Below are 27,770 nucleotides of genomic sequence, written 5' to 3'. Positions count from 1 at the left end.
GTACCCCAAATTGTCCATAGTCAACGTTTTAAAAGCTTGTAAAGGTCAACATTTTAAAGATAACCATGAATATTGGCCCTAGAATCATTGCTCTCACTTTGGCGCACGCAGTGATACCTAAAATGTCGTCCTTTTTGCACACAAAAAGGTCCTTTTGTGCACAATCGTCCTTTTTGTACACAGGCGCACCCGACGAGTGTTTACATTAATTTGTACGTGTTCACGGGGGCGGGATAATTGTTTTGCGCACTTTTACATTTATTTTATTTAACGTTATTTCTTTTTAAACTTTTTTTTTTACTTAACCTCATTGCTCTAACATAGGGGGCTCACAAGCCCCCCATGTGATAGCAATGAATTTATGCAAAAATAATAAGTAAGTAAAGGTAATAAGTGAGATGAAAAATAATAATACACACCTATTCTGCAGGTCTTTCAAGTTGAGGCCCCTGGCAAAATCTTCATATCCAACACTTACATGAGTGTCAGGTGCCTGTACCCTCCGCTGCGAACTGTGGTTCAATCCACCGTATCTCATTACAGGACTCAGTAGGGTCTAGGGGCTGGAGGATGGAAACACAGCCCATGATGTGGGCCAGGAATATGAAACATTTGGAAGTGCATCTGATTTTTTAGACTCTATTGGAGGTCTTACTGCGAAAGAGAGCAAAGAATAGGTAGCAAGACAGTTGTGTATAAACTTATTCTTTTGCAAGTTTTTTTTTTTTTTTGAAGCTACAGAGCGGCTTTATAGAAAGTCTACCATAAAAGTGATATGGAGCTTTCAGTGGTAAACTCCTTTAAAAATACTAGGTGAGTATAAACTCTGCAGGTGATGTTTTTCCTAATTTAAGGAAGTGATGGAGACGTTCAAAGAAGAGCCCAGGAGACTTCAGCAGCGGCGGCTGTGTGATGGGCCGCAAGGCACAGATCTCAAGGAAGATTAAAAAAACATGGGGGAACTGCCAGGGGGAAGAGAGATTTTAGGAAAACATTTAAAAGATTTATTTGTACCAAAAGTACCGCTACCCTTTAAAGCTGATTTCCAGCATTGTAGAAAAAAATACCCTTGCAGTGCCCTACCCCCTCGTTAAATGCTTGTTAGGGGTTAAAAAATAAGATATAATTCTTACATTATTCCTTACTCTGGCACTCTCCTCTTCTCTCTGATGATTTAGGTCTTGGGTGGGCCCTTGCTGTCTGCACATACAATGCAGGACGGTTGACCCTGCATTGCACTTGATAACATCAGAGTATAACCACCAGCCAGCATTGATGAGAAGAGGCTTCTAGGGACCAGCAGAACAGCATGGAGGGAGCCTGTTGAAATGAAAAATAAAGTATTATAGCTTAATACTCTACCCATAGACTTAATGAGTATTTAACCCTTGCAATGATGCAGGGGTGGGGATAGAGGGGTTGCAGGTCTGTTATTCACTTGTAGCATCGATTGGAACAGAGGAAACAAGACCACACAGTCAGGATGACATCAGGGCAAGTTATAATTTAATTTCATATAATTAGAGGGCCTAAAAATGTGTTAAAAATTCATTTGTTTGAGAAAAATTTCCATCTTGCTCCTTTGATTTCTTCTGTCACTGCGGTCAAAATGGATCATCGATTTGACCCTCTTAACCATAGAGAATCGAATGAAAGTTCCAAAAGCTATTTTTTTTCTGACGCAATTCTGCTGGTGTATGACCAGCTTAACTACCTCCGGACCGGCAGTTGTAAAAAAAACGGCCGGCCGGGAGCTCTCTAGATCTGAGCGGGCGTCTTTAGACATCCGCTCAGACACGCCCCCTCACACGTGGAAATATGTAGAGCCGGCGGATCGCTTGTATGGGGTAACGATCGGTGCCCCTCCCCTCCGCGGTCCCACCCTACCGTTGTCGCACTGATCCCGGGCTCCACTGTGCCCGCTGTGAGCCCGGGATCAGCATGGCACCTGTGTCACAGGGGATCAGAGGGAGATCGTTACACGAGCTCCCTCCGGTCCCCTCTCCTCTGCAAGAATGCGGAAGTGTTGTATATTACATCACTTCCGCATTCTTGTGTCACTCTCCAGCTTCAGAAGCTGCAAAGAAGCTGATGGAGCAGATCTGTGCTTCATCAGCTTCTTTTGGGGCTCCTTGGTGACATCAGGGATCTTGGAGACCCCTCATGTCTCCATAAAGAGGACCTGTCACATATTTTGCTATCACATAGGGGGGTTTTATTAGCCCCCGTATGTGATAGCAATAAAGTTTAGTGGGGGAAAAAAAGAAAGCCCCCCCCCCCCCCAAATTTAAAGTTACACATAAAAAAAAACACATTTTTTTAAAGTCCCCACCCATACATACACGCATGCAAACATGCGTCGGGGGCGCATACGTGCAAAAAAGACGATTGCGCCCATTACGCCGCACATGTTACATATCGCCGCGAATAATTCTAGGGCCATCAATCACTGATAACACTAAACTGATGAGCGGTAAAAGCTTTTAAAGCGCCGCCTATGGCCAATTTTGTTAAGGTAGTTTTCTGCGATTTCGCTGGTGCGCACAATTTTAAAGCTTGACATGTTTGGTGTCTATTTACCCGACGTGACCCCGTCTTTTATATTTTACCAAAAAAGTGGGTAATAATAAATGTTTCCTAACATAAGGTAAGAAAAAACGTTTTTTTTTGCAAAATTTTCAGTAATTTTTCCTAATTATAGTACAAAATAAAACCCGTAGTGGTGATTAAATACCACCAAAAGAAAGCTCTATGTGTCCCCAAAAAATGGTATAAAATTAATTTCAGTACAGCGTTGCATGACGGAATAAACGTCAGTCAAAGTACCACAGCGCTGAATACTGAAAAATAGCCTGGCCAGGAAGGGGGTCTACACACCTGGTCTTCAAGCAGTTAAAGTGACAGGAAACTCAGCCATTAAACCTTAAAAATGCATTCAAGTACCCTAACTATTAACAGCCGAGTGATACACAACTATTTGTGTATCACTCGGCTATAGATCATCAAATCATCTCTGAATTGGTGCCGACACAGTCCTTCCTTCTTGGTGGTGGCTCCCTGTGGTCCCTGTGTGTGTTGTAAAGTAGTCACCGCTCCAAGCTCGCTCCTGTGATAGATTACAGTCTCAATACAAGTTTTTCAATAAACATGAGGTTGTAGTCCACCACGGGCGCGAGCTTGGAGAGTAGGCTACATTACAACACACACAGTGACCATTGGGAACAAAAGTAGCCACCCTCCCGAAGGAAGGACAGTGTCAGCACCAATTCAGAGATGATTTGAGAATCTACAGCCGAGTGATACACAAATAAGATACATTTTCTGTTACTAGTTAAGGTACTTGAATGCATTTTTAAGATTTAACTCCTGAGTTTAGTGTCACTTTTTTTTTTTTTTTGTTAAGTCACACAAACATATTTCTCATTTTACCAAAACGGCCATGTGGCGAGCCGCGCTCTACACGTGTAAGTTTACAAGTAGTATATCTTGCAAAGAGTGATAGCTTCCCCTTAGTTCTGTAGAAATGTGGTTACATTTACTATTTACTGAGAGCTTTCCAGGGCCTGAATGCGTGGATTCTTTGTGTACTGCACCAGGAAGAAACATAAAGGATGAAAGGCTCTGTGACCTCAGTTTCATCCTGCAAATGGTATACTCAACCCAGCTGGAAGCAATAATGTGGAATCAAGGCTTTGCAATGACACAGTCACCTTTTCTGAAATGTCATAATCCATAAGTGGGCCCTATTGTATATTATGCACACACCTGTATGAAATTAATTTCAAAATCATATTTCTTATGGTGCACATAGCATACAGAGAGAGCTATTAGCCTACAGGTCCAGCTTTGACTGCAATTTCACTGATCAAGGAAAGACATTTCCACCAGTAAAATGTAAAGAAGAACACCAGGAAATGTAAAACTTAAAACTAAGGTCTCATTCACCCGGGAAACGACCGGCACGTACAGCTCCTGGGAAGGACAGATGCTGCGTGTGATTAGTGTGCAGCCCCTGTCCTCTATGGTAGTACACGGCCGTTTGCAGCCCTACGCTCACCCCAAGTGTAGGTCAGTAAGGGTGCGGGTGTCCCGGCTCCCATGCAGAGAGGATCCATCCTGTCAGCGTACGAGTACATACACCCACATGGACGTGCAGCGTGAGTGTATGGCCATGTACTCCCATAGAGAAGGACAGGGGCTGTGTACTAATCACACGCAGCACCTGTCCTTCCCGTGAGCTGTACGTGCTGGCCGTGCATGCAGCACGAAGCTGTACGTGTTGGCCGTTTCCCGTGTGAATGAGGCCTAACACTCAAAAGACTGAGGGACAGGTGAGGATATTTCCTTTTTTTTTGCCCCTATACCAAAATGAGCACTTAACTTTTGCAGTGCAGGGGCATCCCCAGTGCACGGGTTAATTTTTACATTTACTGGAGTTCTCTGACAGAATTTTTTTGTAATACTTGATAATGTTCCCCATTCCCATTAGAATTCTACCTTTGGTTTCTGAATATACGGCAGACACATTTTCTCTGCAGTGTTTTGACTTTGCTGTGTGCAAGTATTGGTAACCACATTGTTTTGTGCCCATTCACACCTGAGCAATTGGTTGCACTTTTCCCGAAGCGTGCCAGCATGCAAGGTGACAATCCCCATTATACTCAGTGGTGTCTGTTCACACCTGAGCGTCGCTGCCATTTTTCGCGTAGTAAAGTACATGAGCTGTTTTCTTGGGAAGAGTTTTTAACCCCATACACGTCAACAGGAGTGCTTGGAAATGTGCAACACAAGTATTTTAGTGCATTTCCAGTGAGGATTTGCGCTTACCGTTCTTCTCCTCCTAGCAACCTCAGGCCTGTGAAAATTAAGGTTGCCACCTTTTCTTCAGGCGAAATCCGAACACTCTAGAGAAGCGCAGAAATTTTTTTTGGAGTCGTAGCTTATTCATATGGAAATAGCGCTGTCTATTCGTATGTAAATATCACAGTTGATACTATTTTTAGTGGGGGGTCAGTAGCCCCCATCTTAATTTTGGTTGCCCCTGTCTGCCTGACATCTTGTGTCTGGGTTTCTGCTGCCATGAAACCCAGGCACAGCATTCAAAACCTGGACTGTCCGGGTGAATCCTGGACAGGTGGCAACCCCAGTGAAAATGTAGGATTCAAGAGTGTGCATGCTGGATGTGGAGATATTCATCCACCTGGGGAAGGCCCGCAAGAACCTTTACGACCCCATTACAACAACCGTGTCAGGGGGCAGATTGCCTGGGAAGAAAATGTGGTGTGAAGTTTTCCTGGATTGGGAGCTCTGAAGGCACAAGACATCACAACACCACAAAGAGAAACCAGGAACTAGATACACGGATGACGACATATGATATTACAGATCATACCGCTTTCCATCGGTCAAAAACAAAAATGCCTGAAGCTTGAAAACACATGAAAAAAACTTCAAAAACACTTCAGATGTGTGTGAAGGTAATGAACTGCCATGAGTATATTTGCAGTTTGACGGTAACAAGCTAAACGTCACTGTACTGAGAAGAGCAAATTAATCACGTGAACATAAAATATAATAATAAAATAAATAATCTGCGCTTCTGGAAAAAAGGCTAGGATAAATATATAATATTAGTTGAAACCTAAAGCAGCTATGAAAAAAGGATAAAGAATCCTTTAAGTGATCCAAAAAATATATCAAAGCGCTAGAGGTGTGGGTGGTATGGAACTTGGTGCAACCAAGTAATGCAGTGACAATAAGGATTAAGCGATTTGGCCTATACCCAATAATAAACAATTCAAAAGAAGTCCTACATGTGATCTTGGAAAAAAAAGAACTAAAAAACTCAATTGTATCAAAAGAGCTATAAAACACAAAACAGCATTGAGACAACTGAAAAAATTAGCCACAATGTGAAAATCTATTACCTAGTGATAGTAACAGATGTGAATCAAATGTAATAAAATATTGCATTAAAAAAACATGATGATCTGTTGAAAGGTCTCTGAACAATAAATACAAATATTGTTACTATTCCAGACAAATAAGATTTTCACTTTCAGAAGCCCTGCCCTGCATTTTTTGAACACATTTAAGTGAGATACTGGTCTGTATTTGTTACCTCTATGAATAAGCCTACGGGTGAAAGATGTGAGAGGTTTTAGCTGGTTGGGGGTTTGCTGTGCTGGTATTTGTTGCTTTATACACTTTTATTCACTGTTATACTGGATTTTCTGTGAATTTCAATAAAGTCTGCCGTATTGGAATTCTTTGGATAGTGCGGTCTGTTCGTATACTACTCCCTGCCATGCATTGCTACAAACCCCAGTTTGCAAAACACGTGTGGCTTTGTACAGATTTCATTACTTAAAGTAATATTAAACTCTTTATTTTTAAAAAATAAATAATCCAACTCAACCAAATATACATTATTGCCCAGCAAAGTATCTCTTTACAATTTTGACCAAGCAGTTGCAGCCATCATGTTTCAGAACAACTGGCTCCAACGCTCTCAGCTCAGCTTCCCAGAACTTCCTGTTCAGTACTAGATCACAAGGGACAGAGCATTCTCCAGCAGCTGTCTATATATTAGTTTGGAGGAGGAAAGAAGGAGGAACGGGGGAGCGGCTTGCCTTGCTGTGCCGGTGTGCTTGTGGAGACACACACAGCTTACCAGCACACACAAGGGTGGCGCCATAGGACCCTGCAAAGGAAAGGAGCCACCCTAAAAAAGGATATTAGGGCCAGTGTTCAGGGGACCAGCTGATTCTGCAGGAAACTTAAGCTTTTAAACATCAAGAAGCAGCATCCATTGTAAGTGATTTAATCAACATTTCAAGTAGCTTAAAACATTTTGACTTTAATATCACTTTAAAGCTGAAGGGAGTTATAACAGACAACCAATTAATTAAGCTCTGTAATTAATACACAATTAAATGTGTTTTTTTTTTTCAATGCAAGCAGTGTAAGTACCAGAATTTGACCTTTTCCAAATCAGCTATGTCCTCCTAGATTGTTCACTTCTCCGGCCTTCTCCAAACCCTTCACCCTTTTTGTGAATAACCCTGTAGGTGTTAATAAGGGTTAATAAGGGTTAAACTGGAACAATTTTATTCACTTCTAGTTCATCCTGTCAAAAATCCAATGTACTTTTAACGTCCTGAATAATGAGTTAACATTTTTAACATTGTTATCAGCTCTTACCAGTTCTCTTCTATGGTCTTCAGAACAACTCCCACTATATGAGTGAGATTAGGAGAGGGGGATGTTATAGAGATACTGGGAGGTGGAGGTGTTCTGTAGTACTGCGCTAGGGTGTCAATACTGCTCCTTCATAGATACAGTACAGTAGCAAGTGTTGTCCCCCTAGGACAGGAAGCGTATTACTGGAAGGAGCACCAGCTTTAAATAAAGGCAGTGAAATCCTTAAAAATGAAAACTAATGCAGCCACTACATTTAAGGGCTGGTGAATAGGTAACATTTTTGTTTTTGGGTATAGATATACTTGACTAAAGGATTTGTCAACTTGGTCTTTCTAATAACCTCTTTAAATAATGACTCGGACTGATTGACATGGTTTAAATGACTACATCAGCCATTTATTTCCAAACCCAAAAAAAGCAATAAACTAAAATTGTCCCATAAAGACACAATTTAAAACTAGAATTCCCTATGTCCTCCACCCACCCCTACCTGCTAGAAGACATAGAATACGTGAAAAACCCGTGCTGGAAAGAAAAATGTATATACTAGGGATGTCCCGATACTGGTACTAGCATCTGTATCGGGACCGATACAGGGCATTTTGACAAGTACTCGTGCTATGGGTTTTTTTCCTTACCTCGCCGAGCGTCGCATCACTGCTGCTCTGGTGGGCGGCGCTCCAGGTTGGGTCCTAATTTAGGTGGCCGGCGACTGCCCAGAGGACCCCACCTGGAGCTTCTCCCACCGGACCAGCACTGACTCATCGCTGCTCTCCCACACAGTGAGTGAGGGCAAGGGGGGGGCACTATTAAGCAGGGGATAAATGTAAATCTATGGTCTCCAGTGTATTAGCAGTGTGTACTCTATATGTACTACATATAGAGTACACACTGCTAATACACTGGAGACCATAGATTTACAAATCTCCTCTGCTAACATGAATGGATTAAATGATCCATATGTAGCCCTGTACTATGGATCATTTAACCCATTCATGTTAGCAGAGGATCATTGTAAATCTATTGCTGCAGTGAATTGGGAATCTGTACATGTACTATGTACTACATATAGAATGCACTGCAGCAATAGATTTACAATTCTGCACTGCTAACATGAATGGGTTAAATGATCCTTAGTACAACTACATGTTATGTACTATTTTGTACTATGGATCATTTAACCCATTCATGTTAGCAGAGGATAATTGTAAATCTATCGTTGCAGTGCACTCTATATGTACATGTACTATGTACTACATATAGAATGCACTGCAACAATAGATTTACAATTATCCAATGCTAACATGAATGGGTTAAATGATCCGTAGCACGTAACATAATTTAACTCATTCATGTTAGCAGTGCAGAATTGTAAATCTATTGCTGCAGTGCATTCTATATGTAGTACATATTACATGTACAGATTCCCAATTCACTGCAGCAATAGATTTACAATGATCCCCTGCTAACATGAATGGGTTAAATGATCCGTATTTCAACTACATGTTATGTGCTATTATGCACTATGGATCATGATTTAACCTATTCATGTTAGCAGGGAATAATTGTAACTCTATTACTGCAGTGTACTGGACGTGTGTGCTGTATATGTACTATGGATCATGATTTAACCTATTCATGTTAGCAGGGCAGAATTGTGAGCGCCTCCCACAAGCTGAGCACCTAGACGCAATGCAGCGATCCTGCCCAGCGCCGACTACAAAAGGGATCGGAGTGAAACTGTGAGTGAGGGAAGCTGGGACAGGGCTGGCTGTAAATCTATTGCTATAGTGTACTGGACGTGTGTAATGTATATGTAGTACATATATGCAGCACACACCTCCACTACAGTACAGCAATAGATTTACAATTCTCCCCTGCTAACATGAATAGGTTAAATCATGATCCATAGTACATAACATGTAGTTGTACTATGGATCATTTAAAGTCACCTCTCCCTTTAAGAAAAAGTATCAGTAATTGGTATTGACAAGTACATGAGAGGAAGTACTTGTACTTGGTCTTGAAAAAGTGGTATCGGAACATCCCTAGTATATACACACTTTGTGACCAGCAGCAACAATACTAAGGTGCATGCACCTGTTCGATCTCAAATTAGCTATTTGTGCTTGAAGACATTACCAAACTAACACATTTTTACTTAGCATACCCCCAGATTTACAACAATTCAACTATTCACTGACCCCCTAAAGATCCCCTGATCTGCTATGACAGTCTGTTACATTCAATCCTTGACTTCCAGTGAACCTCAAATTAAGAGCATATGGGTGGGGAAATGTTCCTCTTTGTCAGAACTTTTCGGAATGAACGTTTGGTAACTTTCACAGCCCTACACAACCTTTGTGGCACCTCCCCGCCCATCTGACCTTCAACCACCAATCCTTTAAGACCTTTACCCCTATTGCACCAAACTCACATCTTAACTGTTCTCTGACTTTTTCCTCCCCCTAGTCATGCAGACCCTCCGCCCATTTGTTCTTCTCCAAGTCTGACCTTAATTTAGTACCAGCCATGTCTTCTATTAAAGATAAAAGAATTTCAGAGCCATGACTATGATGTCATTTATTGAGTGGCGAGCAGGCATTTAGACAGGATGGAGGCTTGGCGCATGGAAAAGGCCCCATGTGCTAACATTAGCAACAAAATACTGTAGCGGGTAGGAAATAACTCAGGGAATTGGAAAAGTATTTCACATACAAATTATCTATACAAAAGAGCTGCCCAAATCAAAAATACATGCAATAATACATGACAGGTGAAGAACATCTGCAAATACAGTATTCCGTTTATGTTTCTTCAATCTTGTCCGCAGTCTTAACGCTGCCATACGTGTGACCCTTGCCATATAATTTTCCACAACTTTACAGCAATTTTGAGCCTGCCAAACCACACATTGGCTTAACACTACAGAGTGATAATATCTTTTCATTAATTGAAATTCCAGGCCCTATATCCAAACACCGTCTAGGAATTTTATTGTTCCATAAATTTGGTTTAAGAGACCCATACACTTAGAAAGGTCTAATGTTACTGTCCACGTGTAGAAGAGGTGAGGTGTGGTGAACCTTTTTAAAGCAGTCCCTTAACCAAACCAGAACATAGTACAGCAGTACATACTGCAACTCCGGATTATAATTTCCTGTCTCTGTGTTCCTGTTGTTCCCCAGTAAAAATAAAATTGGCTCAGCCATGTGTCCAGCAGCACCTTGACTTGTGAGAAGACCAATCAGTAGCAGCTTTCCAACTGCTTAAGGGCTCAGCTACATTCAATGAGCTAAATACTGCTGCAGATACAGGGATAGCTTAAAGTGCCAGTAAAACACTCTCTGAAAAAGAAAAAGGTCAGCTTTCCAACACGGACCTTATATATAATGATTGCATTACTTGTCTTTTATCAGGCAAATAACATTTTCAGCAAACACAGAAAATATCTGTTGGTCTAGTCAGAAATGCAGTATCCTTGTCACTTCCTGCGAGCTGAACTGAAGTCACAAGCAATGTTATCTTCCTTCCAACCTGTCTTCTCAAAACTGCAACTTTCTTCTTTCCTCAATGTAATGGAGATGAGGAGCAGAAGATGTGTCTGTAGTCCTGCCATAAGGTAACAACCATGGCTTCCTCCATAGATACAATGGAGTGAGTGAGCATTAGACATGTGCATTCGAATTCGGATAAACTTGCAAATCAATTAAATTCAGTTGATTCGGCGGTTCGTCCAAATCTGAAATAACAAATGTATTATATGCCCGAATATATGAAGACTATGTTTGGGCATACATAAATTTGTTTTCAGAACGCGCTGTTCTGTGCATGCCTGCCGCCATCTTGGAGGTGGAGCGCATGACGTTACATGATGGTGACGTCACACGCTGAATGAGCAGTGGCCATATTGGCTGCTGGCGCGTTCTACGCATGTGCGCCGCCATCTTGGAGTATATCTTGGTATACACCAAGATGTCGGCGCCCGAACTTGGTTTTAGTGTGTGGTTTCGGATTTGAAGGCTCGTTGCCTCTGAATCCAAAACAGCATAAAAATGTGTTTCCTTTGAAACTAAACTAATGCAGCCACCACATCTAAGGACTTTTAAACCACATTATATTGTCTTTTTCTTTTGCGGTTTAGATACACTTTAAATGCAAGATCCCTTTTTTGATTCTGTGGCAGAGGTCACCCAGAAAACAGGGAACTCATGCTTCTGTTTTTGGGGGCCACTGCTACTTGATATGCAATCTTTGGGGTTTAACAGTTTACTGATATGACCAGTGTAATCAAACCATATCACACTTACACCTCAAACTCCTTTAGGATGGTGCCGTGTTAAGACAAGCAGACCGATTGCTTTGTGTGTCACATTAAAGTGATACTAAACTCAGGTTCAAGATCCTTAAAGCATCTACAATGCAGGCACCTAGTGGTGTATGTGGAACCCGTTTGGGCAGATTAGACTACAGTATTTTATTTGTTCTGCCAGGCTCGTTTTAATACACCTGGTGAGAGTAGAGGAGCCAACACACTGGATTCCAATTGAAAAAAAACTTTAATAGAGTTCCAGGCCAAGACTAACATAACATTTCAAGGAAACAGTGGTCCTCTTTATTAAATTCAGAGATGATTTGAGGATCTACAGCTGAATGATACATACATGAGATACATGTTTGTTAATAGTTAAGGTGCTTGAATGTATTTTTAAGCTTTAACTCCTGAGTTTAGTGTCACTTTAATAAAGAAGACCAAAGTGTCATTGAAATGTTATGTTGGCCTTGGCCTGGAACTCTATTAAAGGTTTTTTCAATTGGAATCTGGTGTGTTGGCTGCTCTACTATCACCAGGTGTTTTAATTAAAAGCCTGGCAGAGCAAATAAAAAAGTCCAATCTGCCCAAATGGGTTCCAACATGCACCACTGGGTGTCTGCATTGTAGTCCTGGGGCACTTTATTACCATTAGTGCCATTAAACAAGCTTATTTTCAATATGAAGTCTCTGGAAGAAAACTGAGTGAAGCATTCATCTGTGGCACCACAGACTGCAAAGAGCAGCAATGGATTCTGGGTCAAGGCCACTGAACTGTCAAGCAAACAGAGCATGCTGTGCAAGGAGGCTGCTTGGGGACGTTTGATCCTTTGAAGCCGTGTAACTGTCAACAACCATTATAGGTGTACTAATGGGACAATCTTCTAGGCTTCCTATTGTGCAATAGCTTGTCTGTGCTTAATCAGCTGTCCTAGAGCCTTTAAGAGAGACCGAATTGTTCCTTTCATCTTGTAAGTCGAAGATCTTTTTAATTTCCCTCCACGGCGTTGCAGGGACCTAAAATATTGAAATAAATGGGCGGATTAGCATGTAAAGTAGAGCCACTGCTGCTTTTAATACCCCAGAATCAGCAGCACAGTCAGACCTACTAGTTTAAGGCTGACTTTCACATTTCCTTTAACACATGGCTTTATGATTCTAAGCAGAAAGTCAATTAGGACCTGACTGCTTAGAGTTTAATGGCCAAATGGTGTGGAAGTGCCTTTAAGTCTCAAAATGACTCCTAATGGCAAGTGAACACGAGTTAAGTGTTATGGACTGTGTGCTAAATGCCATTTAAACAGGGACTGTAAATTGCACTAATTCTGTTTAAAGTATAAATAAACCCCAGGAAAAAACGTTGTGCCTGGTAAAGCTAGTAAAAGTTTGTTCACAATCAATTGGATGTTCAACATCCAACCATTGTCTATGGCCTTAACATTGTAGAACCAGTCCAGGTGAATATGACTAAGTTCTGCTAACTTTTGCTTAGAGTTTAAAACTGGGGTATAGCAACGTTTTTGTTCCAAATTCTGTGCAAATTTTATTTTGACAGCTTCTTCTTCTGATGGCTATTTCCTCATGCACCCAAGCCCTAGTTTTGATAGCATGCCCTCTAATGATGATGTGGGGCCAGCTCCTCCATAGGTCTACTCTATGTACGCATTCGGTATCTGGAGGTGTGCGCCTGAAGTCAAAACTAGAGTGGGCATTCTAAGGTGACAATGTTGCCCCTCCATGGAGGTACAGTGAGTAAGCATAGGCACCCTCGGACAGAAAGTGGATAACTGGCAGGATCACGAGGTGGAAAAAAAAATTAAAAAGCCAACATATTAAGCCAACACATCTAGAGAATGGTAAGCTGCAAAATATATATGATTACAAGGTGATATAGGAAGCTAACAATTGTACAATTTGTTAAACAAGGGGTTACTATTCATTTTTTAGTCTTAGTCCTAGTTGTTCTTCACTTGAAATTGAATGCACACTGTCCCCGCCTCCCCTCTCTTTTTTTTTTCTTCCCTTCTCTTTTCTTCATAGAGCACAATGCTCACCAACAGATTTTACCCTGAAAGCTGGGTTTATGTAGTAGTTCATAAGGATTACACTATCTTCTAACGCAAATATTATGGATACTTATTGGGGATTTTTATAAGTTGGAATAACCCTCTCATTAGACCACTAGTAGATTTATTTAAATATGTATGTATTTATTTATTTATTTCCTATGTAGGATAGGTGTAGAAGGGTCTGTTGTCAAATGAGGGTCACGTTAGCAAAATAGATATAAGGGGAAATAGATGATTGGTAAATCAAGAAGTACAATATGTAGACATGTAATTGTGTTACAAGACTAAATGCATATAGTCCAGATGGTTCCAGATTTTGGTGACCTTGTTTTGTGATATAACCTTATTTGTGAATGATATTGTTTTAAGTGTAATGGATATTTGTATTTAAAATTCAATAAAAATATATTATATTAAACAATTGTACATTGTGTTATCAGGTGTGATTTGAGGTAATTTAATTAAAAAAGACAATTATTCTCTGCATTACAGTTCTCTCTAATCCAATTTTTTGATCAATGTGATTAACCAGGTTGGAATTTAAGCAACGCCCGACCACCCAAAACTTAACACCATCAAATACTTTGTCCATTTCTCATCAGAGTGGCTACAATACCTTTTGAACCCAAAACTGCCTTTATTTGTTTTATAGACCGTTGTCTATGAACAGCCAATAAGGGTCTAATTTGCTGAAGTGCAAAATAAGGTGAGCTGAAGGTAAGCTGGCTCTGATGTACTAAAGGGTAATCAGAGGTAGATGTCTCTATGTCCTCTTCAGTCACCCAATCATGTGAAGAAGACAAAAAATCCTGCTGTATGATGTTTGAAGTCAACTAAAAGCTGTAACCTCCCCCAATACAAAATTGCTTCAACAATCCATTTTTCCTGCAGTCTTCAGACTGGTTTATTGACATTGCAGGTTCTTTCAGTAGCGGAGGGTGGTCTGTAGTAGTGAACGAAGAGGGGCTTACATAATGACTTCGCTCAGCCCAGAAGTACTCAAAGAACAGGGAACTATAGGCCGGTCAGTCTAACATCGGTAGTTTGTAAAATGCTAGAGGGCATAATAAAGGATTATCTGGTAGAATTTGTTCAGGAAAACGGGATAGTTAATGACAATCAGCATGGGTTCAGGAAAGACCGTTCTGGGTTCTTCACAGTAAGATCAGTTAGGGTCTGGAACTCACTGCCACAGACAGTGATTTCAGCAAAGAATGTGGAATTGTTCAAGAAACTTTTGGACGATTTCTTAAGGGACCGTAATATACAGGGGTACAGGTACTCCTAGAATGAGATCCTAATAGGTTGGACTTGATGGACTAATGTCTTTATTCAACCTCAAATACTATGTAACTATGTAACAGGCCTGCTATGATGATGTACCACCAGGGTGGGGTGTCTATTAAAGCCTGGGCTCCCAGAAAGTGGGTTGGATAATGTTGAGCAGAGAGGACCAGCACGAAACTAAAGTGGTGAGCCTGCTGGGACAGTGCCGTAGAAAAGGAGAAGACGGCATCCAGAGCTTTTCATAACCATTGCAATAGGGTTACCCTCACACGGCAAGGGTTAAGTGCTTGTATTTGTCTAGGTGCAAAAATAAAAAAAAGTTATACTTACACGAACCTCAGAGCTGGCTTGCTCTGAAACTGGTCCCTGGAGCCTCTGTAGGACATGATGACTCACGGGACCTTAGACTGCTGCAGCAGAGCGGGTCTAAGAACATGCCAACTTCTAGGATCAGGTGAGTATAACTTTTTTTAATTTTAGCGCTTAGACAAAAACGAGCACTTAACCCTTGCAGTGCAGGGCAGCCACACTACAAGAGTTATGAAAATGTTTCCCCAGCGTTCTGCTTTACATACAATAGTTAAGCTGGGCTTTAAATGAATCAAGCCCCAGCTGTTCACGTGAGGCTTTACAGACAAACTAGAAAGGTCTCACTCACTGTCTCTATTACAGTCCAAGCACCGACACTGGGACTGCACCAATCACATTTTGAGTATCAGCGAGCTTGTACAAATGAATGAGAAACAAAGTGGGTGATTTACTTATTCAAATAATCAAGATCACAGAGTAAACTAGATTGCGTGGCAACATATGTGAGCAAATTTTAGTGAATGCCCGTCCACATGGACCATTACAATCCAAGAACCTATTGTATAACCTGCTCTCCTTACACTGATGTCAAAAGCATATGGCACGGTCCTGGTATGGCGTGCATGCTGCCCATACAAATAATGCTCCTTTGATTTCTTGTTTCCCTAGGAAGAACCTCTGGACGCGCATGGCAAAACATTTCCGAAAACTAAGCTGAATTTAGAAAAAAATACTTTTTAATTAAGGTGTATTATTAGTATTGTTATTATTATACAGGATTTATATAGCGCCAACAGTTTGCGCAGTGCAGTTTACAATATAAGGAAGACATTGCAATCACAATACAATTGAATACAAGATGGTAAGGAGGGCCCTGCCCGTGAGAGCTGAGAGAACAAAATGTAATATGCTGCAACTTACCATCCCTTATAAGTAGTGACTGCATTTTTCGTATAATCCAAATAACACAATTCCGGCCCTTTTGTGTCTACACTCCTTTCTCCACTGTATCTATGGCTGAAGCCATGGTTGTAAAACAGGCTGCACTATCCCTTTGCCCGCCCTCAAAATATTCACATCTAAGGCCCTTTACCCTCTAATAGGCCTCTGCATATTTGGATTTTAACCAAATCCTTGCTCTAGACCTTTTACTTCCCTCATTTGTCAGCAATTCCTTAACAACTTGCGAGAACCTAAATGATATAACTCCCACTTTTATGATCTGGTTTATTGTGAATTACATTGTAAACGGATTTAACTCACTCTCTTTTACTTTAAGTTTTCTTCTTTTTCTTTCTGAAGCTTATGTAGTGTTGTATTTTGGCATGCCAAGGCTTGGCTGCCATATTTTCAGAGAGCATATATTCTATGGCAGGGGTGCCCAGTAGGTAATTCACAATCTACCAGACGATCGCAAAGCGAACACTGGTAGATCGTGATCGGCTCAATGACCTGTGTCCTGTCCTCCTTCGGTGCTTGTGCGGCAGAGTGTGTCAGACACCGCAGACGGGAAGGGACGGGAAACCTCTCACAGTCACACGAACACTGCGAGAGGACAGAACATTGGCGCACAAGAGGAGACCTGGGAAGCTGCTGCAGTGGAGGTAAGAAAAGACAGACAGGCGAGAGACAGCAGAGAAAGTAAGAGAAGAGACAGCAGAGAGAGAGAGAAGAGAGACAGCTGAGAAAGTGAGCGAAGGGACAACAGAGAGAGAGAAGAGACAGCAGAGAGAAGAGACAGCAGATAAAAACGGGAGAGATCGAGGAGAGAGAGGAGACAGGCAGGAAAGAGGGCCTGTTCACACCACAAAGTCGGCGTTACAGAGTGTTCGGCCTCTAAAACGCACTGGAACGCAAGCCGGCCAGCTCCCTGCATTCAGTGCGTTTTAGAGGCTGAACACTCTGGAACGCAGACTTTGTGGTGTGAACCGGCCCTCTTCTTCTGGCTGTCTCTACAAAAGTGCTTGGAGCATTTTTGCAGATTGCACTGGACCGAAACACAAACACTAATGTGCTTGCGTTCCGGGTGCGGGCAGGGGCCGTGGCTGTGATGCCATTGACTTCAATGCACCGCCACTTACCCTCCCGCCCCTGAATCCAGATGTTTTTTCGTTGGTAGAGCTCATTGAGCTCGTCATTTGAAAAGTAGATCTCCAGACGAAAAATTGTGGGTGCCCCTGTTCTATGGCATATCACCCTTGTTAATAAACTCAGGTCACATATGACGTGGCAGCTGCCTGCCAACTACCTGATCACACAAACCCTATCTTTACTTTTTGTGTTTGGTCAAGCAACTACAGTACCCGACACTCTGGCTGAAGTGTCAAGCATAGACATAATATGAACAATGAATTGAGTGTGGGATTTAAATCCTGTTATAGAGGCTTCATAAGTATATAAAAACAATGGTGTCAAAGGGACAAATGTGAGGCTGGAACTCTGCTGCAGTTTTGAGTCATTATGGTGACACTTGGGGCGGGGGAGAGAGGAAAGACTTCTTTTATGTAGCAATGAACTTGCACTTTAAACATAGGATTTCCCTTCACACAAACTGTTGTTTTTTCATTATGACTTGTGGACATTAAGCAACAGGGTTATAAAGAGAGGAGAAAGCAATACCAGCATGTGGCACCTTCTATGTGGTCACCTGTTAGCTCGTTAACAAAATAGCATCTGGGCATTAAAGAAAACCAAGGCCGCAATACAGCTATACCAACATTACACAACACCCTGCTATTAGGCCAAAAGACTAACAAGTGAGCAGCACAGCAGGTCTGAATAAGTGAGCAATTTGTAAATCCTTAACTAGCTAATGATGACCAAACACAGTGGCGTAACAATAGCCATAGCAGCCCTTGCAGCTGCTAGTTGCCCTGGGGGTACAAGGGGTCCCCACTAATGGGGCTGATTAGGAAACCTAAACTGTGAGATTTCCAGTATAGAAGGGCTGAAGTCAGAACTCAGGATCTGCCAGTCTCTATAGAGAAAGTTAGCCAGGGAGGCCCACAGTTTTGCTATGGGGCCCAATGATTATTAGTTATTAGCTGACCAAACATATACATTTTTTAACCAATTTATTTAGCTTTGGTCCGAATTTGTGATCACATATATTAAAATGCCACAGACATTAACAATTTTAATTAATTAAGTCCGCATTATGTTCAACATCAGGATTGATTACAACAAACATGTAACAATAAGAATTGAATTAATTTAAGAACATTTTAATATACCATACACACCCCAACCACAATGAAACCTGATGAAAATGTTCCAGCCGGATAATTTACTCTTTTATTTTCAGATATGATTAGCATACAGAAAGAATTGGATTACATCTTCAGCTCTACCAAAGCCTTGCATGGATTTATTGAGGAAGCCAACAAACAGTGGGTTAATGAAATCTGACTTCATCCTTTTTTTTTTTTAGTTTTGGACAGAGTAGGTTAGGGATACAACTCCTATTAGGCTTTTACATGCTAGTGACAAAACCATTGGAGAGATTCTCTTGTATTTCTGTGGAGCAATTTTTGGTGTAGTAATACATTTATGTGATGAAAATTGCAATAAATCTCGGGTTCATGCACTTTTCCAGGGTGATTATTTATTAATAATTAAATTAATTATACAGAACTGCCGAGAGTTTATGAAACATAAATTAGAGATACTTATCATGGGCCTTCTTTACTCCCCAATTTTATCATTCTACTAATAAGATATGACGGACTGGTTACCCTTAGAGGGGATACTTCACCATTGATCTGCTGTCAGTGATTCATACTGAATATTCTATAGCTTCCTTATTCAGACCTGTGATCTGTGATTTGTGATGTGAATTCTTCCAGCACCAACTTCTTTTGCAGCTCTGAGATGTCCTCTGGCCAAATGCCAGGAGATGCAAAGAAAGCTGATGCTGCAAGATGTGAAAAGGCATGTCACAACACGCCATGTTTTAGGAGCATCTACTTTTTGCCATGCCCACCATCAATGTGGCATCATGACACTGTTTGCATTATTCAGCCCACAGAAATCTGTACCTACCATGAAAGGGCTTGTTTGCTGTGTTTGCCCCCCAGACCAGTTCCCAGTCCTCATCTGGTCAGGTTGTGGTCAGGTTGTTATTACTGGCTTTGTCTTCCAGTTCCAGTGACAACTACTCCTCTTTTTCATGTAGGACAGAAAGTGTGGTGAAATATCCCTAACAGGGACATAGACAACAGAAAAAAACCCAACCAAGGTTCTAACTCTCCCCCACTCAATCCAAAACAGCAAAAGAAAAAGGTTTTGACTGGATTTTGACTTTATTATGTACTCCTCATAGACAATTGTTTAAACCAAGGCATTCCTGTAAAGAAAACAGGACATACTCACATTTCCTTGTGTAGTCGAGTCAATTATCTCAACTACACATGGACCTCTTTTTTGGGTGACCCCTACATCCTGGGGTATCTCCAGATGTTTGGAGAGCTGCCTAACCCATGCTAGTAGGCTCAAATAATGAGGTCTGTTAGATGAGATAGATCTGTGTCCAATGCCTCATTGAAAACCTTTTCTAAGACTCACATGTGCCCACACCACTGAAAGCTGAGAAATCTTCTGATGAAGTCTGCATGGAAACCAACACTTCCAGGACCATCAACCTCCTTGTCTCCGGCAGCCCTCACAGGTTTTTCCCTTTGACCTCCACCATTATAGGACTCTGACTGGAGGTCCACAGGAATAACCAAAGAGAACTGCGGCAGACCCAGGAGATTGATGCTGCTGAAAATGTGAGGACTTCACATGAACATTACTCAGCATCGGAGTTTGGAGGCACAGACATCAAGAACGGTGCGTGTGTCCTGTCTTCTTAACAGGTATGCCTTGGTTTAACAAATTTTCTATAGCGCCAGCATCACTTTAACAAGAATAAATTAAAAAAAGCAAGTTTAAAATAAAAAGGCAAAAAGGAAGAAAAATAATGTTCCTCTCACTTTATAAATAATTGCATTAGCATGTCGTCTCGACAGTATTGGCTATTCAAGCTGTACACCCTGTTCTGTTCTCTGGAGCTGACCTCACTGGTATAACGTCTTCTCTGTACACAGCCATTCCTCTCACATCTAAAACATAAACAGGATAGTGCAGCAAAGGTACCACTTCCTACACGGTTCCTATAGCTTTCCCATGGACCCTTCCTGTGTGTCCTGATAGATTGACAGAGTCCAGGACAAAATGTGTAATACTCTAGTGTATAAAAACCTGATGAGCGGGGAGCAGCAGGAACATGGTCAACAGGAACCCCTGAAAGAAAAATAAATACACCAGCTGACAGCGACCCAAAGGATGCTGGGAGGATGTGGCTTTGGCCAGTTCACACACTGCTCTGGCTCTCCTCCTGTTGGCTTAAAGCTCTTAAGTGCCACTAACAATGTCGTGCCTGCCTTAGTGATCTTGTGCAGTTCTTTAACTTTACTAAGCTTTGGGATTTAATTAAAATGCTCTGTCTGTTCTCAGAAGGCTCTTTTCTGTTTGTCTGCACTCCACATAAGACGTGACGCAGAGGATATGGGAAGGCACGGACCAGAGTTTTGCCAACTTCCCCTTGTGACTGTGGCATGTTGTCAACGTTCGCGTAATTATATAAGCATGTAGTGGATGTCATTCTCATCACAAATGGGAAGAATAATTGCATAACAATTATGGGCCTTATGTAATTACTACTGCGTACTGAAAACAATACATGAAAGGGGCTAAAATAAAAATCTATAGTTGTTGGTATTTGAATGCAATCAGCTTAATGTAAATAATTTCATCACTAAGGGGGTTATTCACAAAGGAGCCGAAGGATCCATCCGTAGCTTCGGCTGGTAGTTCGGCTCTCTTCGGCCACTGGAGCCCTTCAGTTCAGTCAAACCGAAGGGCTGCTGTAAGGGCTATTCACTATAGCCCGTACAGCAGCCGAATGCGGCCGAGCCGCTCAGCCGAGCCGAAGGCATATGCTTCGGCTCAACTGAGCCGAAGTGACACCCGAAGCGGGGCGAAAGGCCTGCCGAAGAGACGGCCGTAAGCCCCACAAATCACAGCTAGCCAGAGCCAGTCGTGGTCTCACGGCTGGCTCTGCCCAGTTCTAATGACAGATCATTGTCCCCAAATGACCTGGGGACGCTGATCTGTCATTAAACAATAACAACTGGCCTTGGCGTCACGGCTGGCTCGACCCAGTTGTTATTCATTGGCTGGGACCTGCTAGAAGACTCTAGCAGGTGCCACCCAATAGAAAACAGTTGGGCGGAGCTATCTGTCACTGAAAGATCCGCCCAATTGTTTATTTATTTATTTATTTTTAAATCTTTATTTCTTTTTTAAATGTAATATTTATTTAAATTTGTAACAATATTTTTTCAACTTTTTTCACTATTTTCTATTCTGCTCGTTACCACAGAGGTACATAGCCAGAATAGCCGAGCCGAATGCTGGCTAATCACTCACTGCCGTTCGGCCCTATGCGAATGGCAGCGAGTAAACTGCCGGAGCTTCAGCTCACCTGATCCATATGTTGGATCGGCTGAGTCGAAGTCCTTCTGCACTTTGGCTCAGCCGAACATGCAAAGCATTCCTAGACCACTGCAGCGGAGGGGTCGAGACGTTCCAGGGACCAGTCTGAGAGCAAGTCGACTTGGAGGATCAGGCGTGTATAACTTTTTTTTATATTCTTGACCCTGGGCAAAAAATGAGCAGTTAACCCTTGCAGCAAAGGGGTAGCATCAGTGCAAGAGTTAATACAATTTCTGCCTGGAGTTCTTCTTTAATTTGCAATGCAAACAGAAGAGCTCCTGTGTGTATTTTTGTGTGTATATGTGAGTGTGTGTATATAATCTTCTTATTAAAGTTTCATAATAGTAGCTTTCTAGATATGAAATGTCTCTGTGTTGTAATTGGCTTCATTTAGAGCCATTTGTGGAGTGGTTGGTCTTGATGTAATGAAGTAACAGGCCGGCATTGTACTACTTCGGTGACAGAAAGTCCCAGTCTGAAGCTTAAAGCACACTTTTGCTAGTCTCTGCTTAAGGCATTAGTTGTGTCATTGAAAACCAGTCCAACACGACACAAAGGCCAAGTCAAATAAACTTAAGACGTTTCACTCATCACCCGCTGTGCTCCCTGAGACCCTCTTGCTTGTTACAAATAAACACAACTAACAATAGAAGAGAAAGAATGAAACTAGTCACAGAGGGATGGATGGGTAGGTGTATAGAAGGTTTAACCAACCTCAACGTGACTGCTAAGTGCCAGATGCTGCCATCACTGCAGACCTATGCACTAAGGCAAGGTCCTTCTCTTTGCTCTTTGATAAAACAGTTTCAAATTAGGTGAGAAAAATTTCCCAGTGTGTTTGATATTGGTTGGAAAACTAGAAAATGTACCCATGCACCACAAAACTATCACAGCAATGAGTAACTTTTTGGAAGATGTGTTGTTCCTCCTAAAGGCCCACTGAACCTTCAGTTCAAAAAAATGCAATCCAGGTTCATCAAAATAAAAGACATTTATAAATTAAAAAAACCCGTCCCCTGACTACATACTGCAGAGGAGGACCCTTGCTCTTTGTGTGGAAGCAGTGGTCACTCTGTAGAGTGTAGCTTTAAACCCTTGCTGATTTAAAGCTACATCTCTCCAGTCCACAAAGCTTATGCTCTCTACTGATTGGAGACCTCTAGCTCTGACTTAACAGGGGGAGGGGGTGTTGGACCTCTGCAGAAAGGCCACACATAGAGAGCAAGGGTCCTTCTCTGCAGCATCCTGACAGGGGACAGGCTTGTCTACTGGGGCTGTGAAAACAAACTGTAAGACTTTCAACACCTTTCATTTTTTATACACCTGGAGTGTACTTAGCTGATTTTAACTCAAAATTGAATTGGTCTTCAAATTCATCATGGCCCATCTTGGGAAATAAAGGGTGTCCTCCACTGCCTGCCAACCAGGGTCTCTGTAGCTATCGTGGAGAGTACTGCCAGTCTGGCTGTATGCTTTTTTACGGGTCATTTATTCTGAAAGTATTGAGGCCAGAGACAACCAGTCAACCAGCATTTTCAGAAGCAGGTTAGCAATGGCAGCCTTTATATCTCTCTCCGCACATGTTTCCTTTGCATGGGGTAGTGCCAGTGTCACTTGCTTATTTTTGAAGTAGGTGCAAGAGATTAGGACTCATGCATGGGAAGTTGTACCCAAAACTCCAATAACAATGAGACGTAACATTCTATTACCTGTATTGGGTTCAAGGCTTCAAAGGAGGATGTCTCCATAAAGCACCAGTCAGATTCAGAAAGGTGGACAGGACCCAGAGGGACTGAAGCAGGTGGACAGCCATTGCCAAACATTGTTCAAAGTCTTTCCGTGGTAACATGAAAACTGTAACACAAAAAGAAATGTGGCATAGATCCATATTATTGTACAATGAATTATTTATATCCCAATGATTTACCGTTGGGTCCAACTTTGGCTGAACATTTACTTGTAGCAAATGACTCCGCAGACCATCGGGTCTTTGCTTTTTAAGAGATCATTAGCAATTCTGGAATCTTGACAGTAAGAAATTCCTTTGTTCTCTTCTTATTTCTGTAATTCACTATTTTACAGTTATGCAAAACTGTAACAGTATCATCATGTCTAATCCTATTCTACATCTTCATGTTTGTGGTAATCCCCATGACTTCCAGGAATCCCTCCAATTCTTGGGAAGAAGAAGCTTCACAAAGCAAATAATAATTTCAAGCTGTTGCCCTGATGCAATGCTGACCTCCCGTGGGACCTTTTAAAGTGTATGTAAACCCCATAAATGAACTTCTCTTAATTGGTCCCTCAAATATAACCATGAAAGTGTTTTGTTTTCTCTTTTCAAAAAGTGCAAAAGAATACCTGTAGATCCAGCCTAAAATCAGACATGATTGTAACTTCCTGGACGCTTTGCTTCTGCTACATTATCAGTTGCCAGTGTTATAAGCCCTGCCCAGTTTAGCTCTGGGAACTACAGAACACTTCTCTCCCCATGTTATGGAGTGGAGTAGAGTTGGAGATGTTCTGCAGAACAAATCAGGAGCACACAGCCTAAGGGTGACAATGTCCCTCCTCCACAGATACTGTAAATTAAATAAGAGTTGTCACCCTAGGACAAGAAGTGAGCTACTGCCATCATCTGTCGGTGAAAATAAAGGACTCCCCGAAAATAAAAAGAAACAAGAAAAAAAATATGTAGTCACCACATCTAAGGACTGGCTGCTCAGTGGCGTCACAAGGGGGGGTGCGGCCCGCACCCGGGTGACACCATTGGAGGGGTGTCACCCCCCTCTGAAAAGTCGGGCGCTCGGTCATGGACCGAACGCCCGATAGTATCAGGAGACAGGAGGGGACCCGGCGGCATACCTTATCCCGCCAGGTGGCTGTCTCCTCCTCTCTCTGCCGGCGTCCATCAGCAAGATGGCCGCCGGCAGGTATCAGAATACTGCCGCGCGATGACGTCATCGCGCACACACGTGTGGTCACGTCACGCGCAATGCGTGGTGACGTCTCGGCGGGGTTACACTCGGACACCACTCCGGGTGTCACCCAGCCTCAGGACGCCCCTGTGGCTGCTATATATAAAACATTTGTTTTGGGTTTAAATACATACATTAATTTGAATTATAGCTTGGCTGAGGCACAGGGAATGGGGGTTCAATGATATCATGCATCTGATGAAAATTTAAATCAGGCTGAGCGTGTCTGCTCTGAAAACTGATGCATGAGAGGGATGGGGTCCATGGTGGGCTCCAGCATGATGCTTGCCACAGCTGGTGGGCAGCAGATGGGGCAGTGGCACAGCATATGCAGAAAAGGGGACTCAGGCCTTTCTAATATAAAACAACTATACGTCACAGCAAGGGTGCATCACAATATACATTTGATATATATTTAACTATACAGCCCTTTGACTGGGTTTGACATTAGGATTACATTCAAACATTGATCTGCTATGTCCCTAACCCTAAGCGCCCATTCACATCTGTGTATGCGAAGATGTGATATTGCAAGATATGCTGTGGTGCCATTTACTGTTAATGTCAGTCACCCCAACGCACCTTGCTGCGTGCATGCCTTTTTAGCGGCACATTTTGATAAAAAGGTGCAGGGAATCCTTTGGTGTGATTGCTGTACATATGGCAGCCCATTGAAATTAATTGGGTGCCCTATACGCAAAACACAAAACCAGGGTACACACACTGTTGCACCCAGACAAGCGTGAACAGGGGCTCAAAATCCCTTTTAGCGGTATTTCCCATCTTTGGGGCGCTGAAAGGGGAGCGGCTTCAAATGTGATGAACTTTGGATTTGTGAAAATTATTTATTTTTTCATTGCCAATATTCATCAGTATTTACAATGTAATATGTATATAATATTTTATAATTTATTGAAATTTTAATTTACAAAACAAATATATAGAATATTAATTAATTAATGAATTAATTAATTTATAGAATAAATATTTACAAACAACCTATCACATGGTCCTCTTGCAGTAGCATTGTGCAGTTCTGCCATTCAGCAGTTCACGGTGGTCATGTCAGCCCGCTGGCTATGCAGGAGGTTACAAAGTAAACAGAGGAAATCACTGATCAGTTTTCAGGCTGTGAATTGCTCCTTTGCTCTTCCTGATTATGTAAATTATGTCAGCTGCCTCCAGAGGTAGAGATGTCAGCTTCCTAAATTGCATGGTGGCTCCAGATGTCTCACGAGAGGCAGCTATTGGTAGTCTTTGAGACCCTTTGCAATGTTTTAACAAATGCTCCAGGATATCTTTAAAGTAATACCAATCCTGGTCCTAGTTATTGGACACACTAAACGAAAGAAAAGAGTGATATCAGGTTACTGAGAGAGCTGCAAGAAGCATCACCCAATATTTAGCCCCCAAAAAATAATGGATAACCTCTGTCCTGTTCAAGGAATATTTCAGCTTTTGCAAAAAAATATAAATAAATAAAATAAAATAAATAAATGCACAAACATTAATAAAATAAAAAGTGTGTATGTATTATTTTGTTGCAATGAAGCCTGCAAAGTAGACATGTAAGCTGTGGAAAAATTTGGTTTGGTGCGGATATTTAGTTATTTCAGGATTCGGGGTTTCGAATTCGGGCTAAGTCGGATTTTTTGTTCATTTCGGAAAAGTTTACGAACAAATATTTATTAAGACTAGAAAACCATATACAGATATTAACACTAAAGCTGAATCTCCTAGACCCGAATGGCATTCAGGATCCGAATTTCCAAACTGCATTCGGGAGCTCCTGAATTCGGATTCGGATACCATTCGGATCTGGGAGCCATATACATATATTACTAAAGCTGAGGCTCCCAGACCCGAATTGTATTCAGGAGCTCCCGAATGCAATTCGGAAATTCTGATTCCGAAAGCCATTCGGGTCTGGGAGCCTCAGCTTTAGTATTATATGTAGGGATGCATCAATACCGATACTAGTATCGGTATTGGTGCCGATATCGAGATTTGGGCTAGTACTTGTACTTGCGCAAATGCTCCAATACTTTTCCTGATATCGGAACTTCCAGTCTGAGGAAGATTTCCTCTGACTGGCAGTGCCATAGGGGAACTTGGAGCCAGCTTCCCATGTGATCAGGAAGCTGGGTGGCGAGTAATGACCTGCCTCCTGATTGGCCGGTAAGCTGGCTCCATGCTGATTGGCTGGGAAGCTGGGAGGTGGGCCATTACTCACCGCTTGGCTTCCTGATTGGCTGGGAAGCTGGCTTGCTGTTTGGCAGGGAAGCCGGTTTCCCAGCCAAGCTTAATCAAGCAAGATAGACAACATGGAGCCAGCTTCGCGGGCAATCATCCCGGGATGCTGGCTTCATGGCAGTGGAAGCAGCGGTATCGGTACCCAGTATCAACGAGTACCGAAAGCAAAGTATTCGTACTCGATACTGAAAAAACAGTATCGGTGCATCTCTAATTATATGTATATACTGTATATGGCTCCCATGTGGTCATAACAACAATTTGTATTCAGACCCATTTGGATGCATTAAACTAAAAAACACATCTGGTTGGCCAGAAAAGTCACATGTCCGATTCAGTTTCGTTTTTGAACAAAATTCGGACAGGACACATTGGGATGCATTGGGATTCGGGAATTCAATGGTGTCCGTATTTTGGAAAATTAGTACGAATTTTGATTCGGAACGAAACGCACATGTCAACTGCAAAGCATTGCGACTGTGATCAGTGGCTTACGGGAGCAATGCTCCTGTTTCTGCAGACTCTTGCTCCCAGCCCCTGTATTTACAGAGAAATGGACTTTCAGCTAAGGGATGAGAGGATATATGAATAGTGCGGTGGTGTCATATAAAGAACTAGAAGTCTCTCTGCTGCCATGGCACATGCACAGGTCCTGTGAATGGATGACGCGGCTGTGCACCAAATTTAAACAGAGAGAGAGAAAAGCAGAGAGAAGAACCCCATAATTCAGGTAAGTGTGTGTGTGTGTGTGTGTGTGTGTGTGTGGGGGGGGGGGGGTAAACAGAGACGGAACTGCAGCCGGTGCCTCAGCCTGGGTGGGCC

Source organism: Nanorana parkeri, unplaced genomic scaffold, assembly GCF_000935625.1.
Source record: "Nanorana parkeri isolate BGI_ZX_2015 unplaced genomic scaffold, ASM93562v1 scaffold117, whole genome shotgun sequence".
Taxonomy (NCBI): domain Eukaryota; kingdom Metazoa; phylum Chordata; class Amphibia; order Anura; family Dicroglossidae; genus Nanorana; species Nanorana parkeri.
Note: the sequence above shows the minus strand (reverse complement) of the source record.